General features: G+C 42.5%; 1 long non-coding RNA gene across 2 annotated transcripts; it reads left to right on the top strand.

Moving 5' to 3' along the window:
• Positions 1–5,533: 5,533 nt before the first annotated feature.
• LOC113465238 (uncharacterized) lies at positions 5,534–6,567 on the top strand. 2 transcript variants are annotated; one of them, XR_003390081.1, is made up of 3 exons: positions 5,534–5,616; positions 5,921–6,166; positions 6,425–6,567. It is a non-coding gene; the product is annotated as an uncharacterized LOC113465238 (long non-coding RNA). The 2 variants fall into 2 exon arrangements; XR_003390080.1 differs by having other exon boundaries at positions 5,555–5,616; positions 5,896–6,166.
• Positions 6,568–7,439: the final 872 nt, after the last annotated feature.

The raw sequence follows: 7,439 nt of genomic DNA, 5'->3' as shown, positions 1-7,439 counted from the left end.
TCCTTCAATAGGTAGAATTTTTCTAAAAATACATAAAATCTGCAGAGGCAACCATAATTTCAATGAAATTAAGTCAAATATGAAAGTTTCGAGTGAATAAAATTCATTCTACAATGAATCTGTTCTTATGGTTCACCGAATTTTCTGATCATATTTTTTCCGTCTTCAACCGAAATGTAAAAATCGTTTCTAAACGAAACTGAAGTCTAAAGAAACGATGTGAATTACAATTATTTCGACGCGTTAAAGCCAACGAGCGGAGCGAACACCTCCGACATAATTTCATCGGGGAACAATTTCCACTTTGATCCTTTATATCAACGTTGCTCGCGATGGGGTAGGGTTGAGAAAAAAGGGGAGCCCGGGCGGAGGCGGGATGGAGGGCTAAGGGGGGGTAAATGAAAGGAGCTACCTAAAGGGAGAGCAGTTCTTCGTGACGCAGCCTCGAACTCGTTAAGGTCGTCGGCAGGAAAAGGGCTTGTAGAGCTGCGAAAAGCGCCGAACGTAACGGTAACGGGCGGCGCATACAAACGGCCGCTAATGGCGCGGATAGCTTTTGTTGTTTTTAATTAACCCTTTCTTTCAAGGAGAGACCCCCTCCAGCGGAGAGTACCGAACAAGAAAGGGTTGCGAAGGAAGTGAACGACCACCGGCTGCCTTACACTACCCTTTCATCGGGCTTCACGTCCCGTGGGCGATGTAAATATGCGGGGAATTGCACCTAGGAGACAGCCCGACCTACGCCGCGATTAAACCTTCATCTAATTAGCTCGACTGATTGCCCGGCGCACCCGCGGGATCGACCGAAAACCGATCTCGTTTACCTGCAAGAATCCGTTCCTTGCGTGCGGCTCCTTTCAATAATTTTTTTGCTATAATTGTAGACAATGTGGAATAACAATGGACTGACAATATAATGAATCTGATGATAATAATTTATGTAATATAATGAATTTTATACTGAACAATATGAATTTTGACAGAAATAAAAATATATTTATATTTCGACTTATTTTATGTTAGAATGAACAAAATCCAAGAAAGCTATTTTACAAAAATTCGATTTTGCTGATTAATTTCGTTTCTTCGCTTAAAAATATTCACTGGTGTTAATCGTTTATACTGGAGTTATTATGAAAATCGTATTTCTTTTATCACACTTTTAACTCATTACTAATTAATTATTTCTTTGGACTGATTACGAAGCATCGCTCACGCTGTGACAGGAACGCCATGCGGAATGATAAACTCGTACTCTTTTGCAATAATTAAAGACACTTACAATTAACACCACGCATGATGATAAATAAAAGCAGAATTTATTTTACACACCAGTCTGGATAATAAACATATTAATACCTTTCCAAATACTTAATTCTAAAATTAAATATAAACTAATTTATTCAACTCATATTGCAAGCTGTGTTCTACAAAAATTGGAACGAACATAAATCATTAAATCCAAATTCAAAAAATAAATCATGCTAATTTGATCAAAATTCTAGATGTGAGATACTCATAGATATACACGCGATTTGCGTCACGGTGGATCTATCGCTATTCCAAGAAAATTCCACGTGGGTTGACACCGAGGATCACAGTTTCCGAGAAGTTTCAAAACGCTTACGGTTATAAAATCAGTAGGTAGAAATGGAGAACGGGGGGGAGGACGACGAAGAGGAGGAATCGTGTTAGAAGTCGGCGCTTTGTCGCGGTCACGGGGTTGTCAATCACCGGTGATAGGAGACGACACATTAATCTCGAGAATAGCCCGTTGACCGCACACTGCGGTCGAAACCCCACGACCTCGTCTTTCGCGACCCTTCTTCTCCTCCCCCTTCCACGCCTTCCTTGTTGGTTACGAAAAGAATACACCAGAGATTTAATATGCTTTAACACTGAAATCTTAACGAACGAGTAAACTGAATGATTTGTGTACATGATACACGTTGCTCGTTTCTTGTATTGCAAGTTTTTTAATACATGCAGACAGACAGGAACTAGATACATACAATATTATGTACTTGCATTTAAAACTGTATAAATGAAGGCTGCGAGTTTTAATACATATGTATCTTCGAGATTATTGTGTCAATTTTGAAATTTCTGATGAAACCTTGACACAATTGATAAACGTTCCTCTTTTACTGAATATACAAAGATTTTCCTATCACATATGTATAATATACTAATCTATAAAATATTCCAATCACATAAAACACATAATAATAAACAGCTTATTTTGATCTTTTTATTGCTTCTTCTTTTTGATCTTTTGATTTTATTGTTGGACAAAATATCCGTTCTTCTTTTATAAAAAAAAAAAGAAATCGGGAGCTACTTGAGTCGACTCTTTAAACTGTCGCATCTCGGACAAATACGGAACATGCTTATTTTGCGGCGTCACGGTACATTTGCCGTGGTCGCGGCGTTTTCTCGGTCCACGGATCCGGTGTGCGCGCGAGAGAGGAATAATATCGGATCGCGTGAACCGCGACGCTTGCAAAAACTGACCGAGACCCCTGACAAATGCCCGAGAAGGCGTAGCCGGACGTCTTTTACGGATGAGAAACGGACGCCCCGGCTTATCCGCGTTATTAAGCGAATCGTTCCCACCAGGAATGGACGCTATTTGTTTCGTCCAGAGATCGGCCAGATTAATTCGCGTTTGGCTAACTTGGACAGGTCCCCCGCATTCTTGGCAACCTTGCGACTGTTTCTATCTTATAAAAACGTGAATAAAATAATTCCACTTCATTGTGTTCGTAAGGTTAGATAACAATTGTACTGAATATGATTTCAAAGAGTTCAATTCGTAAGGGGCTAGGGTAGTCACGTGACTTTTTTAACAGGCTTCAGTAAAATTTTGACGTTTTTTGCTGTGTTTTATCGATAAGTGGGCAAAAATTGTGCAAAAAAAAATTGAGGCAATGTAACTACAATTTTTCGTCCATATTATGACGCTCATATTACTAAATATCAGCTGATTAAATAAATAGTGAATTTTGAAATTCCTAATTACACTTGAATTATTAAAAACAGCAAAAATTTTTATACGTCCTTTATTTGTAGCGTGATAGAGGGCTAGGGAGAAGAAGGAATAGGGCGAGATGAGACCTAAGTGGAGATTTATCGGGTCGCGGATCCGGGTAGCCGGTCCCGGGCAGGAGCTTGCGCGACTCGGGCCACCCAACTGGCCGATCGCATCGCGATAAACGCATTATTTAATTACCGTGAGTAATTACCGATTATTACACGGCACGGCACACGGCCTGTCCCGAACGCGCTCGCCGCCATTAATTATACGAACGATCGGACGAAACACTCGTTACGCAGCACTCTTTAATCGGTTTCGGACTCCGTTCGCCTGTCGCAGAGCCCCTCCGAATTCAACCGATTAAGCCACGTCCTTTATTTTTGTACCTTCATCTCGGAATACGTTCAAAGTTAAAATAACATTTTCAATTATACGGAAAAAGGAGATAAAATTAGATTTATACGAATCGAAACACGTATTAAATTTGTAAAAGAATTTGATGAATGATCCATTATTTTATATTATGTAACGAATGCGTGTACGCGTATTAGAAATTTTCCTTTGTTTCATGTCAGCCAGCATATTGACTGCAAGAATTGGACGGCAATTCTCTGGATTAGGATTAAATATTGATAACCGGCTTGATATAGATTAATGCGCATCCGCTGGCAGTTCAATCTCCTCCGCGTGACTCCGACAGCGATTTGTCTCCCATTCGCGAAAAGGAGAGACAGAAAAAGCAGTCTCCCTCTAGAAGGGTGAAGATGGGGAGACAGAAGGGAAAGACGTTCGGGATCGGCACCTTGGACGTTCCGCAGATCGTCGAGTCCTCTTATCTGCTCCGTTTCTCTCTTTATCTCTCGATTCTCCGCTTGTTCCCTTCGTCGCTCGACCCAAGTCCCAGTTATGATGAACTGTGTCGCTGGGGAGGGCATTTATTCCGAGATACACCCTCCTAGGGGAATCTATTAGCGCGCCGGGGTACGGATACTGCCTTATTTACTCTCGCGATAAGGAATTACTTGCTAGGGAACTGGGTGGAGATAATGAGATAAATGAAAAATTACGCTGCCTGATTATCAGGTACATGACACAGAATTGAATACTTTTACTTACATAATACTTGCTAAAAAACGAAGATCCTCTTAAAATTAATAAGTAAAAATTAATCTAATCTAATTATCTTTAGGATTAAAATCTCTAGGATTAAAATCTAATAAGTGGATGATGCGCTTGCCAATATATTAATTAACAAATAAAACGTCTCTAATAATTAATAGCTAATTTCGATCAGCAGAAAGGAGGCCGCAATCAGACAGAAAAAAACGAGATGTAATTTCGCGCATAAATTGTGCTAGAAGAGGTGAAACCTCGGGCTGGAAACGAGCGTTGATTTCACGAATGAAATATACGGCCGAGGTCGCGCCGGTGAAAAGAGTGGAAAGTTAGTCGCTGAGCTGAAGCAACGGCAAATTCGAGAATTCATCCGCGGGCAACGGGATCATTTTTTAGTACAATCACCGGACGATTCTTGAATATTCATCCGCGAGCGCGCGCGTCAAGCGCGATCGACGGCTGACAGTTCCCAGTCGGCTTATATATCTCGCCGATAAATCTCGCTTTAGCGAATCCATCGGGATTCGTTTGCTCGCAATAATTTTATCCACGACACCCGCCGCGATGGACCGCGAACCAGGTGTTCGCGAACGCTCATGAAAGCGACTGACCGAGCACGTTCCTGGCTTTTACAAACCGGGCTTTTGTTACAGCGATAATGTTGCCTGGAATGCTATTTTAGAAAGTATTTCAGATCAATTCTTTTTATTGAATAATCGACTGATCATTAAAACAGTTACTATTATTATGTAATAAAAAGGAGCAAAACAATTTTGTTGAAGATGAAATCTAACTCAATACACTTAAATATTTATTAACTTTGAAAAATAACGTAGCCCACGAAATAATTCAACATTTCGTAAACATTTGAGAAGAACATAGTTAGAATGCTGTTGCACATAATACACTGTGATGAAAAATGTCGAGTATATCCAGTGCCGGGCGAATTTCCACGTGGGACGACTCGACGTCGAAAGCTTTCCTCTCGTTGATGGTTTACGGAAGGCGTCGCGTCGCGTGTACGAAACGAAGCCGGTCGCGGGGGTGGCGCGACGCGCGTGTCGTCGCTCGGCTCGAAGCCGGTAGTGAAAATGGTTTGTGCCAGAAAGTCTCGGATAAGTTAAACACGACCCGTGGTCCGGAGGCGTCGTAAAGCGCCGCGGCGCCTTCGTGTTTACGCGGACGACGTCGAGGCCCACCAACCGCGTCATCCCTTTCCATCGGCGCTTAACGCGCTGTCCTCCTCGCTCCCACGCCGCACCGATTCACTCTACTTATTCCGCGTCTATTTTCGACCGCGTGACAAATCTCTCTATGTCGGGCCGGATTTATCGAGCGACATTCTAGCCCGTGCCGTGCCCATATGGTAGCCACGCGAGCTATTTCAAGACCGAGGTGCGATCTTCTTCGACATGTTCACTCTCTTTCTTCTAACACCGCGAACGTTTTCTGATTGTGATAAGGTAGGATATCAAATTCCCGAGAACGGATAGAACGTATTACATTAAGTACATGTGAAATGATTATAAATAGAGAAAATTGGACTTTCTCTAGTGATAGTTACTGAATATAGTAATAATTACTGTTTGAGATTGCTTAAGAAATTAGGAAGCTTGCTTGAATAATTTTGGTTACTTCGAAGAACAGAAGCATAAACGATATATAAAATATTGATCGAAACACCGTTTAGGTTTAGGCCGATATAATTTACATGCAGTTTACAGTATCTTGCCTTCGACAAGGCTTATTTACATGAAACCCGACTAGGACAAAAAAGATGCTGGTAGTCAATCGAAGCAGATCGAGGTGGAGGACGTCTATAGCAAGGCGGGACGATGATTTACGAGTTTGCGTCACTGGAATTTGTCAGTCGCCGTCCCCGGCCGGCTATCCGATCTCACGATATCGATCTTCGTTCGCGGCGTGTCTTCCAATCGAGAACTATCGGACGTAAGAAAAACGCCGATGACGAAAAAAGGACGAGGCGACCTGTTTCATCCGAGAAAAACTAATGTAAGTCTTAATAAAGCGGAGAGGCAAGATAAATCGACGCATTAGCATCTCGGCCGGGCGTGATTCATGGTGACGGTTTCGAGCTATGCGGGGAATATGATATATCGTCATTAGCATCGGTTTCGTATTAGAACAAATAGGCCGCGGGTTTCAGCCCTTAAAAGGCGCGACGTGTCCCGGCCCTTAATGGCCCGTAATGCACACCCGACCACCACCCCAAGAACTTGGTGCCTCGCAGTGACTTGACTTTTTCCACAGCCATCTGCCTTCGAGCTTTGTTTCACCGCCGAGCCGAACAAAAGGAACCCTAAACTCAACGCGTTTTCAAGAATAAAGGTAAAATGAAACGTTTGTCAAAATTTGTGGTATGACATATACAGATTGAAAATGTTTAAACATCTCGTAATTTTTGCAATTAGTATGCAATTACAGGAAATCGAATTGATATTAACTTATCATTTATGTACATGAACAATTTCTGCTGTTTCCTTATGATAAAAATTCGTATTTTGAGAAACAAAATAAATGAAAGAATTAAGGGAAGTACATTTGAAATAGTCAACCACAGATGACGGATGTTTCCCGGTGAGCACGACGTCGTCAGTTCGTTTCCATAATCGCTTACCCGGAACCGATTTCTCGCTAATTTCGAACAAAACAATATGCCAATTTCGTAAATCGTTTCTTCCTTCCTAGAACAATCTCGCAGGAGACTCGAAAGAAACTGAAAGCGCCGATTACAGGCAAATTTATTCGTGTTCCTCGTTTAAACGTGCGAACATGTTCGACGTCCGGGTGTACGTATATGTATGTATATGGACGCACGTAAGCCGGCTGGCGCGAGACAAAAGGCCCGCGACACAGGGGGTGAGTGAGCAACCCCTTTGATCCGGTGTAATTCACGGTTTGCCGGTGCATTTATTAACGTGTCACTCGGGGCGACGCCTTCCCTCGATGATTTATCGCGTACGCGTCATGAGCCGAGAACGTGTACCGGGGCCAGAGTTCGACGGGCCCGACCACGGGCGTCTTCGTCGCCCGCGGCCCGATCCTTCCTTTCGTCTTCCAGCTGCCGAATCGAACGCGCAGATGGAGACGCAGATGGTACCTTCCTGCTCCTACAACCGCTTGCTGTCTTTCTATTCAACATTTTTGTAGAGACAGCGTCGACAGTTTTCTGGTGATCGGTTATGCTGACTGATGAGCTGTTAACTCTGCCTCTGGTACAATTTGTACATTTTCTTCGTCAAATCATTAGTATTTTCCATTATTC

This window comes from Ceratina calcarata, unplaced genomic scaffold, assembly GCF_001652005.2.
Source record: "Ceratina calcarata isolate Rehan_Ccalc_2016 unplaced genomic scaffold, ASM165200v1 scaffold158, whole genome shotgun sequence".
Taxonomy (NCBI): Eukaryota; Metazoa; Arthropoda; class Insecta; order Hymenoptera; family Apidae; genus Ceratina; species Ceratina calcarata.
Note: the sequence above shows the minus strand (reverse complement) of the source record. Positions and strands in the feature narration are given on the sequence as shown.